Raw genomic sequence first — 13,022 nt, 5'->3', positions numbered from 1 at the left:
CCTACCTTGGAATGCGAATAGTAAAACCTTACCGAAAGATGATTATATTTTACGTCGTTAAATTTGTAATGCAGTCTAGTCTTAAGGCAGTTCAGCATTCTTTTGCGAAAACTCTAGCAAAAAATCTTTAATTTAAAGTTTGCACAAAGATAAACACTTGATTCTTATGTCTCTTCTTTATAAGATTCTTTCTGCTAACTTGTAATTTAAAAATCTAGTTCTCTTGTTGTAAATATTAAAAAGTTATATAAAAAATAAAGAGATGTGCGGTAGGGGAAATAAAGCTTCATTTTGGCACTGTTCCAACTTCATATCTCCTCTTTTCTCGTATCTTCAGGCTTCTGCTGCATCCATTTAGTATCTAAGATCGGACTTGACACAGTAAACTATAGCAATAACGCTGAAGAGATACATGATCCTTGACTTCAGTGTCGATCTCGCTGCAGGTGAATTTTAGTCGTTCGCCCACCAGTAGACACCCGAGAGACACAATACTTTGATATCGATTTCCGATTCACAAGTAACCAAACCTTCACAGCTTTGCTTCTGACTAGGTGTTCAGTGCTCACCTCTTTCTCCTCTTACTGCGTGTACTGGTGGCCGCAGAATCTAGGTGAGGATTAATTAGTCTTAATAGCTTATGTATATCACAATGATACTTGTTCTTTTCCCCATATTGGCTGTTTTAAGCAATTTCCTATGCGATTAAATCCGTAAACATGTATCTCTGTGATTTGATATTGATTTTATCCAATACTTGCTTTGTTTATTTGTCAAACACACTGAAGTCCATAAATGGACAATTCTCTTGTCAGAAATTCTATAAATTGACTTAAAGAAAATATAGATGTCACGAATGAAATGGTTTGAAAATAACGATATATTAATAATGTAAGCTTACAGACATGCCTATATGAGCACATTTCATCAAATTAATGACTGCTATAATTAATAACGGATAAAGATTGGTTTAAAATGATGATGAGAATACGGTTCACTATGATAAGGAAGTGGTCATCCATTGCATAAGCTCCTTGTTTTCGAGGTGTTGGAGACATGACAGAATACTGAGGAAGGTTCAGGAGAATAATTTCTAATGGTAAAGAGTGCGAAGTTTTGAGCTGCGATTCTTAAGGCGACTGATATATGCAGGTTGCTGAAAGGAAGTCACATCGACACTCCTTTTGTAATGTCTTGTGAGTGAGTAGAAGGAGGAGGAAACATGCTTGAAGCATCTACAGAAAATCTATGAGAAAACGAATTGAAAGGATTTTCCAATAACATATCAGGAGACACTAGAATACAATTTGGATCAATCATTTGGATTGAATAGTCTGAAAGGCATTTAAGGCTAATCTTGAGATCAGTTTAGTTTCTTTTCTCATCCTTCTGTTAACAATCGTGAGAATAATGGGCAACGCTGAATACGTGTCTGACCTGATCGACTGATTCTTTGAGTATACCGTTATACACACGTCTCTAGGAATGTCGGAGTACATTTGCATATCAACTGCATCTGTGTTTCATGCATCGTAGACACTGCATTGCAACTACCGATAACGCGACCCGATAGCTCAATGTTTCCATTTATTTGTTCATTACCTGTACATTAAATGGGTAGCATACAGGTTAAAAAAATACTAGAAGCAAATACTTATTAAACACAATGTTCATATTTTTACACGTATAAATATATATGTACCTAACGATATGCTGTACATATACTAAATATAACTATATTCAGTGAAAGCCAAGGATAGTTGGGCAGTCGTGAGCTGCAAAGACCATGACTAATACTCAAGTATACTCAAGATGATCAAGAATATTAACGTATATGAAATCATGCTTAGGTGGAGTGAAAATTCATTCTATATTTATTCAATAATTCTTCTACAGTGATCTCAGAAAACAAGAAAAAATCATTGGCCATAGGAACCACACATCATTAATACACATATCTCCCAATCCCATAGTTTAGTTGATTTGGCCTCAGTTTCAAAAAAATTATTGTACAGTGAGCATTTAGCCCTCTTGCTTTGTCCGTTGTAGTAGGTAATGGTTGCATGCATATATAAACATGCACTCATGAGCCTAAATATTATGACCACATTATGGGCATCACAGGCTTCTCAAAATCACCATGGAACACCCTGACGACCTGGGGATTGTTTGGTTTAACTGGTTTGGACTCTCTCTCTCTCTCTCTCTCTCTCTCTCTCTCTCTCTCTCTCTCTCTCTCTCTCTCTCTCTCTCTCTCTTCCAGTAAGACAATTCCCTGTGTCTTAAGGCAAATTTGTAAGCATGGTTTGAAGAGCATATGCGAGTATTCTATATGTCCCCCCCCCCACAGAAGACCAATATTTGAATCCCATCGAGAGTTCGTGACCGTGTAGAACGCAGCATCCGCTGGTCGCGCCAGTGTCTCTCGCTGTCGTCGACCAACAGATGTTTTCCTGTCTAGTTGGTCCAGAAGACCTCAGAACAGAACACCCTCTGTGGTCTAGTGGACTCAGAGCCAAGACGAATGCAAGCGGTTATCTCGGCCCAAGGAAGCCACTAGGTAGATGGTCATAATATAGAATAAAGAATAGAATAAAAACAAATAAAAGCGAATATAAATAAAATAAAGAGAGTAATATAATAGTGATATAAATAAAGGAAAAGTAACAGCAAGTATAAAATGATTTTAGTGAACAAAATGGAAAACAAAATTATGGGACAGACGAAAAGAAAAGAAAATAATATGAAATGTGTTTAATCACGAATGAAATTCATACTGCTCATAAGAAAATCACAATTGTTAAGGGCGATAATTAACGAGGATTTAATCTGATTTCATTGCCCTCTTACTTGCTATGCTCAATGCTCTTTCACGACTAAGTAACGTGGCTTCATAGAAACCTAATTAATGCTCTTAGTGGTTAATCCTATCTAAATAATCTGCTATTTCTGTCAGTTACGTCGATTCTCTGCTATTGTAGTTGTTTTTGATTTACGGCCAAATCAACTAGGCCTATAAAGTCGGTGTGTTATGGGAGTTAATTACGTTTGATCTTCTGGCTAGTTTTTTGGTATGTAAAACGAGAATTTTTGGAAGAAAAAATCCCTACCATGTCCATATGAGACTGATTATCCTACATTTAACTAAAAAGCCATTATAAAGATTTTTTGCTTCCTAGATGGTATTCGAACTAAGGTCCTTTCAACTAAAAAATATGATCCTTATCGAAGGCTTGAGGATACATTTTTTAAGGAAAAGGACATCACAAAGTTCTTCATTCTTAACCACCAACTGATCCCCACCTCCACACGGCACTGATAGGCTGCGGGTTTTTCTATCTCTTGTGTATTGTACTGATATAAAAATGAATACAATGAAGGCATGTTTTTTTTTTCAACAAATACAAACTCTGATTTCAACAATGAGTTAATAGATTCCTTCTGTTATATGTATTGAGCGATTGTAAAAGACACTTAATCGTCCACGACCTTACATACACCACTTAGGAGACATTTACTCTACTCTTACTCTCGAACACACACACACACACACACACACACACACACACACACACACACACACACACACACACACACACACACACACACACACACACACACACACACACACACACACACACACAGTGATTTTGTTGGCAATACTAAAAGGATACATGAATGTATTTCAAGATAATATTCTGATGGAAAGTTCGACTTCCACTCCAATTAATTCTATGCCTATAGATGACATGTGCTTTGCAGGAAGGTGAAAAACACGAGCTTCTGAGAAAGAAAAATCTTTCATCTTCATATGATACCAGGTAACTCGTCTTCGATTGAAAATATCAGCTGCTCTTTGCAACTTGGATATGATTGGAATTTTGACAAACGTTTCGAATTTCTCGTAACGGAGCTTAATAGGCGCTAAAATTTGTAACATTCTCTTTAAGATTCTGTTTATATTGTTTCTGTAATCATCAATTCATAGGTATATACACAGTTATAAAGTAAGGTCTGAGTAGCTCAGTGGAAGTAGTGTTTGCATTTTCTGCATTAAGCAGCCCGAAGATAGATTTAAGTGCAGGTCTAGTCGCCGACTAGAGGAACATTTTCCCCGCGGAAACTCAAGAAAATCGACCACTGCCATCTCTTGGTACCAAACCCTGTTAAGGTTAGGTACCAAGAGATGGCAGCACTTGTTTTCCCGTCTCTTCATCGGTTGCCTTATGATTGTAATGGGCCAGCTATCTCTGATTGGCTACTGTTGAAGTGCCCAATCGGTCTTAAAAATCTAGGTATTGTTAAAAGGCGTCAGCTACCTTCTGTAAGGGAATAAAGGCGGCAGCTGATTATGTTATTTATTATAAATAAGGTTTTCATCTTACCTGTTGCACTCTTCGGTTTTAGTTTAGTCAAATTTTGCTTTGCCATCAACAAATAGTTTGCTTTTGCGCCATTTAATGAAAAAATATACCTATGAGTTTACTAGTGTTTTAGATTTCATATTTCATCTTTTTTTCTTTGCAGGTTCTTCTAACTAGTTTTCACTACATATATTTGCCTATAAGTCCATACTGGTTAAGCCTAAATGTAAATATAATAAAAAACAGTTCTGTAGCCACTCTGGAATTTTAATCATATGCTGAATACGTTGATTTTGTGTGTGTGTGTGTGTGTGTGTGTGTGTGTGTGTGTGTGTGTGTGTGTGTGTGTGTGTGTGTGTGTGTGTGTGTGTGTGTGTGTGTGTGTGTCCCTCCCAATAGTAACCCGACCAGGAAATCATTTATTACCTATATGCTCGATTGCATGCAATGCATATATTACATATACCTTCCAAGTACTGATTAACATTTATATTTATATTTTTGTACAATATTCATATTTACATTTATATTTTTGTACAATATTCATATTAGATTTATATTTTTGTACAATATTCATATTTACATTTATATTTTTGTACAATATTCATATTTACATTTATATTTTTACATCTATATGTACATATTCCGACCTTTACATCCATATTTATATTTATCTTTTTATATATACATATATTTGCACTATATATTCACACACTATCAGTAATTTATGTTACATTACAATGACTGGTGTTATTGGCAAATTTAATTAATTCTGAGTAATACTCTTGGTAACTGGTTTCCATTGTGATTTTGATATGTTGGAGAGAAAGAGTGTACAAAGGAGAGTGTTAGAAATGATATCAGGATTGGGAAATACTGATTATGAAGACAGATTGAGAACTTGTAGACTGCAGACACTAGCAAACAGGAGAAAGAGGGGTGATATGATTGAGACTTTCAAACTTCTAAAGGGTTACACAGGATTTCAATTGATGGAATTTTTTAATTTATGGAGAGTGTGGGGGGAAAGGACAAGAGGATATCCTTGGAAGCTGAGAATTCAGTCCACTAAGAAGGAGGTGAAGGCTAGATTTTTCTCTGAGAGGGTGGTACGTGATTGGCATGGATTGCCATTGGATGTTGTGAGTGCAAGAAGTGTGAATGAATTCAAGAACAAGTATGTGGCCTCCCTCAATGAGTCTCTGACTCCCTGGAGGTCTCTCTTAATAATTTTTTTAACATTTTTTATTACTTAAAATAAGGGGATATTAAATCCCACATAGTTTTAAAACCGAATAAGAAACTCAAAGATTGGAATCAGAGAGTTTCTTGCCGAATATAGTAAACTATAAAGTATCGGCGACACTAGCGTTAGCAAATGCAAGTGATCCTAGTACGTAGTACAATACTGGGCAGCTCGTTGCAAAGGTGGAGAAGTTCAGATCGCTATTCTTAGGTCTTTTCCATAATGTAAAAACACATTTCCTAGGAAATGTATGCTGTTATTACATTATGGAGGGAGGTCACTACCCAGACCGGTTTCAGCCTTTTTTGAGGCTTCATCAGTGAGTAGCTAGACCTAATAATACCAAAGTGTATAGCGAAAAGAACTTATATACTCTGCGAACGAATTATCCAAACAGGTGCAACCATTAAGTTACTTAAATATAAAGAGCTAATAAGCTTCATTTCGGCAATGAAAACATTACTTAAAATAAGGGGATATTAAATCCCACATAGTTTTAAAACCGAATAAGAAACTCAAAGATTGGAATCAGAGAGTTTCTTGCCGAATATAGTAAACTATAAAGTATCGGAGACATTAGCGTTAGCAAATGCAAGTGATCCTAGTACGTAGTACAATACTGGCAGCTAGTTGCAAAGGTGGAGAAGTTCAGATCGCTATTCTTAGGTATTTTCCATAATGTAAAAACACATTTCCTAGGAAATGTATGCTGTTATTACATTATGGAGGGAGGTCACTACCCAGACCGGTTTCAGCCGGGGTGAAAGTGAGGGGAATCCCATCATTGGCCTACGAAAAATGCGGGGTCAGAGTGCCCCTAGTAGGAAAGAAAAAGAAGGGAGGGGAGTGACAGTGAGGTTGAGGTGGGGAAATGAGGGGGGATGGGAAAGGGGGAAAGGAGAGGAAAGGGAATAGGATGGGAAGGGCGGGTGGGGAGGTGAGGAGTAGGAAAAAGGAAGTGTAGGCCTCAGCTCATATCTCACATCTATCTAGCTCCTCACTATTAGATGATGCTGTTTCACCCCAGCTGTCCCGGCTCTCAAGATTGAAAGGACCACGGAGGTAGCCGGTGCCCAGGTGACCTGCCCCTTCAGGGCAGCCCGCCTCGAGTAGGTCTGCGCTGCCTGGGTTTTTCCTCCGAACTATTTCCGTGGGAGACCAGGGAACAGAACAGACCTCAGGGGGGACGCAGAGACCAAGGAAATGACTCAGAGTGGAGCTGCTGCTGCAGATGGAGATCTTAAAGCAGCAGCAGGCAGAACTTGATGTTGTTGTGTCTGACATTACACAGGATTGGAGGTGAACACCACTTGCTCTTAAATGTGGTGTCCCCCAGAGCCTCTCTTTCAAGATGTAAGAATCTCCTTAAGGAACCGTAGAACTTGTAAAGAACGATCCTGGAGAGATCCAACAGATTGGGAGGATTAGTAGGATTAGAAAATTTCTTTCTTACCTTCCAGATGTGGTATTTTAGCTCGTTAATAATAAACACCACTAACTTCTGCTTGTTGTTAGCTGGGGGAGCGAACTGCAGGAAGATTACTTGCTCCTGCAGCAGGAGGGGGATGCGGAGCACGTCGCTTAGCCTCCTCCAGATGAAGATGGAGATGGGACACTGATAGAAGGCGTGCTCCACGGTGTCCAGGCTCCCGCAGAAGTCACAAAAGGGGTTCCGGGTGTTGTGGAACCGCCAGATGTTGATGTTGACTGGAAGGTGTCCATACGCAATCCTCCATGCCAGGTCCTTTCTCGACGGGTAGCCTCGATGTTTGGAGAGGTGGCCGAAGAGGATCTCGTTGTGGTTGATCCCCAGATCCGGAACATCGGTACGAACGATGTTGAAGAAGTGTTCGTACCAGGTGTAACTGTTCCGGATCGCGGCGATGTTCACACCCGACGAGCGGAGTTGTTGCATTAGCTGGCACAGTCTGTTGTAGTCCTCTGGAACAATGTCCGCCTTGGGACCCTGGTGGACTGGGATCCCAAAAAGGGGAAGCTTGTGACCCAAGAAATACCGCACAGGGTAACTGCAGGGATGTGTAGTCTGCAGCACCCTGTTTAGATGGAACGCGGTATTACTTAAGTACCTGATGTTAAAGGAGGGGAGGCCAAAGCCCCCCCGCTTCTCCGGAAGTTGAAGGATGTTGAGTCCAACCTCCTGGCGTAGATTTCCCCAGAAGGACTTCAGGGGCTTCCTGTAGAGCCGGCTTTCTTGATCCTCGCTGATGTTAGTGATGTTCAGGACGTGCTGGAGCGCAGGGCAAATGATGGTCTTGATGACGGTGGCCCTGGAGGAGAGTGACAGCTGTCCATTTTTCCAGTCCTCGAGTTTCTCGACGGTGTTGTTGTCGAGATGTTCGATGTTAAGCACGGACTGTTCTTCAAACGGGACCCCCAGGATGGTGAGGGGTCGGCAGTAGGGACGAGGCCTGCAGGAATGTTGTGCAGGTCCCAGACTCCGTACAACTTGATCTTGGTTTTGTCGGGGTTGGATGTTAGTCCCGACACATTGAACTTCTTGAGGATGTTAAAGAAGTTCAGTACGGAGTCATTGTCCCTAAGAGAGCCCACCACGTCATTCGTGTAGGCAATTACCTTAGAATCATCCGTGGTGAGAGGAAGTGGAATTCCTCTAACCGCTTGAGAGTTATTCACAGCCCACAGGAACGGTTCGAGGGCTAGAGCAAAGAGCAGCGGACTGAGGGGACACCCTTGTTTGACCCCTTTCTGGATGGTAATGGGGTCAGATAGGTGTCCGAGTAGAGCTGTTGTTGTAGCCTCCTCTGATGATGTTGAGGAGTCGACTGCTGACCCCGACTTTCTCCAGGATGTAAAAGAGAAAGGAATGCCGGACGCTGTCGAACGCTCGGTTGAGATCAATTGTCAACAATGCCATAGAGTACTGTTTGATGTTAACCAGACGTAGCACTTCTCTGATGAGGATGAGATTGAACTCCATCGATCCACCAGGAACACCATACACTTGTGTACTTTTGATGATGTACCTCATCCCGATTTTCAGTCTGTTGTTAAGAACACGGGCGAGGATCTTGTTGTCCGTGTTCGACAGACTAATGGGGGAGTCAGTTTTTGATGACCGAAGGGTCCCTGTTGGTTTTCGGGATGAAGGCGGTATGGCATTCCAGAAATGGAATCCTTCAACATCTTCCTTACCACCGGGAACCTGCCACGAGAATGGGGAGGATGTGATCCCAGGCCTCTCGGTAGAGTTCCGTGCTTAGGCCGTCTGGCCCAGGCGCTTTCTTATTACGGCACTGTTTGAAAGCTGATGTTATTTCGGCCCCTGCGCACATCCAACCCTGCTTGGATGTGCGCAGGGAAGGAGTCAATGTTCCAACAGGAGTAATCCTGGGGGGTACTGTTGTCTGAGTAGAGTTGACTGTAGTACCCCCAGAAGGCGTTCATGATGTCAGGTGTTGTTGTGTGGTCACACCCGCCTTCACTGATGGAGGTGATGGTTCGCTCCTGCCGGAAGTTGACGTAACGCCTGTTGTAAAAAGCGGCCGATTGCCTGTCTTCCGAGCGGAGGTGGAGACGGATCTTTATGTTCTTTTCTTCCACCTGCTTTTGCTTCTCCAATTCGATGTCGAGATTAATGTCACGGATGGTGTTGTGACATGGAAAGCCTTGGCGTTGGCTGGCCACGAACCAGCTCCTCTCCTTGTAGAGGTCACGGAGCCGAGCTCTTCTGAGAAAGGCACGTTCCTGGTCCCATTTTTTCATGTTTTCTTTGATGGTGATTTTGAGCCGTGCCCAGGCGTCCCAGTCCCAGCCAGCAGTGCTCCAGGTGGAGCACAGTTGGTTAAGCTTGGCCGAGAACAGGGACGGGAAGTTTGATGGTAACTTCCAGGGGGCCGGACCAACATCTACTACTTCTAAAGGATGGTACCTGAGCACGACTAATTTGTGGTCCGAGATGGAATAATTAACTGGAACGTGCCTTATTGCTTCGGCTCTGGAGACAAGGGATGGTGACAAGTAGAGACGGTCGAGCCGTGTGCCGATGCCTTGGCCTGTCCAAGTATAATCCCGACGGTAGGGGTAGTGAGTCCTCCAGATGTCCGTCAACTGGAGATTCTTAAGGTGAATTTCCAAGTCTTGGTAGCCAGCAGTACCTGTATTTGGATTTCCCCCTACTTTGTCGTAGGCCGGGTCCGCCACACAGTTGAAGTCCCCCATCAGGATGACATGATGGGCGCCGTACAGATAGTTGTGTAACGACTGGAAGAATGCAGGTCTTAATGTTGCATTTGCCGGGGCGTAGATGTTAATGTACCTGGTGGTACAGCCCCGGTACTTCCAGTCGACGGCAAGGACTCTCTCCCTTCTGTATCCCTCTGGATGTTATGGAAGGCTCCGAGGAGGGGGGATAGCATACGTACCCCGACCCCGGCACGTTGACTTGTGCTGAAGCTCCAGAATGATGTCACGGGGTACTTATGGCTCAGTTCCTGCATGTCCCGGAAGTGGAAGAAGTGAGTCTCCCGCAGGAACAAGAGCCGGATGTTATGGGCTAGCATCAGATTCCACACCTCCTGTTGTTTTGATGGTGAACGGAGCCCTCGGATGTTAAGAGAGGCGACACAAAAGGGGGGTGGCGACACTACGATGTTTTAGGTTATTAAACCCGGCCTAGATCTTTAATGCGTAGCCTCTTTACATACTTGCTGAGGTCGTCGATCTGTAGGGGGGGAGGTAGTATATCCCGCTTCCTGCAGACCGGCTTCCAGTTTTGAGCGCAAGTTCGAAAAGACCTCGAACTCGTGCTGGCTGTTAGAGATCTTAAAGCTTGTGATCTTGTTGTCCTTAATCTTATAGCTATAGAGATTAAACTGGGAGCCGGTAAGTCTTTGGATCTTAGAGTTGATACTTTCCCTACGGGAAGAGGAGGTTTCTACCTCCATCTCGGACTCCGATGTTGTGGAGTCCAAACCTCCCTTGGGGCGACTTCGTTGGTGTTTCTTCTCTATTTTAGGGGAAGCCGCCTCTTTCCTTTTCTTAGGGAGGTCTTGTGGGGGTAGAAGCTGTTGGTCCCCCTCTTCGGTGGTCAACTCTACTGCAGGGGGGATGCTGGCTGCCTGCAGGGGTGTCTTGTGAAGCGTCCATTGACGACGCTACCTCTGATGTTGTTGAGGGGGGGATAGCTGTTGTTGTGCTATCCATTGCGTCGTCTGTTCCCTCGGCTGTGTGGTGTTCTGCTTCCGACGGTAGTGGAGAAATGTCGGAAGTGGCCGAGGGGGGGACTGGTTCCTCAGTAGATGTTATCACTGGCGGGGAAACAGTCTCTTCTGCTGATGTTGTTGCAGTAACTGGACGCTTCTTTATTTTCCCAAGATGGTCTGGGAAAATGTTTTGTCCCCTGCGGCGGTGGTGGTGGTGGTGATGGTAGGTGGTGCTGGGAATTCACCCGCGTCTATTACAGGCTGCGGGTTCAACGGTTCTATGGGCGCCCCTGCCCTCTCTGCAAATGTGCGCAGAGAGCATGATGTTACTGTGTGTTCAGTACTCGCGCACTTTCGGCAGGGGTGTGTGCACTGATGGGAAATGTGCCCAACGCCGGAACAGTTGAAACACCTGGCTCGGGGGCAGTCACTACCCAGATGTTCCACCGAGCCACATCGCAGACACTGTCTTTGAACTCCGGGATAATTCACCAATACACGCGCCGTGCCGATGTTCACGAGGTTGGCGCATGTCCATGGTGAAGGTGACCTCACCGGAGTACCAGGCGGGGTCTTCCTGGGAGACGCTCTTTTTAATGTTGCTCACTTTTCCCCATTTTGAGAATGTTTGTATCAGCACGTCGTTGCCGGCTTCTAAGTGCTCCATGGGGAAGCGGCTGATGGTTAACTGGCGCACTTGGGACCCAACCATGGAAGGGGTTACCTGCTTCTCTTGTACTTGGAAGCCCTCTAACAGTCTATCTCTCGTGGAAACGTTCTTAACGACTATCAGAAATCTTCCCCCTCCATAGAAGGTGAAGGAGAAGATGTTATGAGCTCCTACTAGCTCCTTTAGGAATTTAGAAAGAATCCTTGGGTCCTCCATCCCTGGTATCTCCACTCCTAGAGTCCTGGTCCTGGGGGGACGAGGATTGTTTTGCTTATCTCGATCTCTGCGTTCTAAAAAGAAAAAAAAGAAAAAGAATTAGAGTCCGAAGACTCTGAATTAATCCCGTAGTACTTCAAAGGAAGTACTACCAGCAAGTTAGTACAGTTAGTATAAAACAACAAGTTAGTATCCCGATATTAATACAAACAACAAGAAAAACACTAATAAGACAAATATAAAGGATATCCGGGATCACGTGACTTTCCGTAGAGGTTACGTCTCGTCAGTCAGGCTTCGTCAGTGAGTAGCTAGACCTAATAATACCAAAGTGTATAGCGAAAAGAACTTATATACTCTGCGAACGAGTTATCCAAACAGGTGCAACCATTAAGTTACTTAAATATAAAGAGCTAATAAGCTTCATTTAGGCAATGAAAACATTACTTAAAATAAGGGGATATTAAATCCCGCATAGTTTTAAAACCGAATAAGAAACTCAAAGATTGGAATCAGAGAGTTTCTTGCCGAATATAGTAAACTATAAAGTATCGGCGACACTAGCGTTAGCAAATGCATGTGATCCTAGTAGGTAGTACAATACTGGGCAGCTCGTTGCAAAGGTGGAGAAGTTCAGGTCTGGGTAGTGACATCCCTCCATAATGTAATAACAGCATACATTTCCTAGGAAATGTGTTTTTACATTATGGAAAATACCTAAGAATAGCGATCTGAACTTCTCCACCTTTGCAACTAGCTGCCCAGTATTGTACTACGTACTAGGATCACTTGCATTTGCTAACGCTAATGTCGCCGATACTTTATAGTTTACTATATTCGGCAAGAAACTCTCTGATTCCAATCTTTGAGTTTCTTATTCGGTTTTAAAACTATGTGGGATTTAATATCCCCTTATTTTAAGTAATTTTTTATTATTTCTCAGATAAATTACATACATTATAGGAACACAATTATGCATAACAAATACTTTCTCATACATAAAGTTTTTTTGAATAATAATAATAACAATATCTGTTTACAGCGTATATTATTATAATAATCATAATGATGATTATTACAGATGGTTCTTTGCAATTTTTACACTCTATATATACATTATCAATGGATATAATCACTCTATATTGCATACTTTTGTTACAGTTATTACATACATTACATACATTTGATTACATATGATACATTACTTACATTTGTTTACATATGATACATTACTTACATTTCTTTACATATGATATTTACATTACATACATTTGATTACATATAATACATACATTACATGCATTTGGTTACATATGATACATCTTGGATGAGAACTAATTTGT

The 13,022-nt window shown here is 42.3% G+C and overlaps 1 protein-coding gene across 1 annotated transcript in view; it reads left to right on the top strand.

Annotated features, from left to right (window-relative positions):
- Nucleotides 1-13,022, top strand: part of LOC150110581 (uncharacterized) — an 851,360-nt gene that overhangs the window by 223,638 nt on the left and 614,700 nt on the right. The window lies entirely within an intron of this gene.

This window comes from Typopeltis vanoorti, chromosome 1 (genome assembly GCF_054136105.1).
Source record: "Typopeltis vanoorti isolate ZY-2024b chromosome 1, IOZ_Tvanoo_1.0, whole genome shotgun sequence".
Taxonomy (NCBI): Eukaryota; Metazoa; Arthropoda; class Arachnida; order Uropygi; family Thelyphonidae; genus Typopeltis; species Typopeltis vanoorti.
The sequence above is the reverse complement of the archived record's forward strand: the minus strand, read 5'-3'. Positions and strand labels throughout refer to the sequence as shown.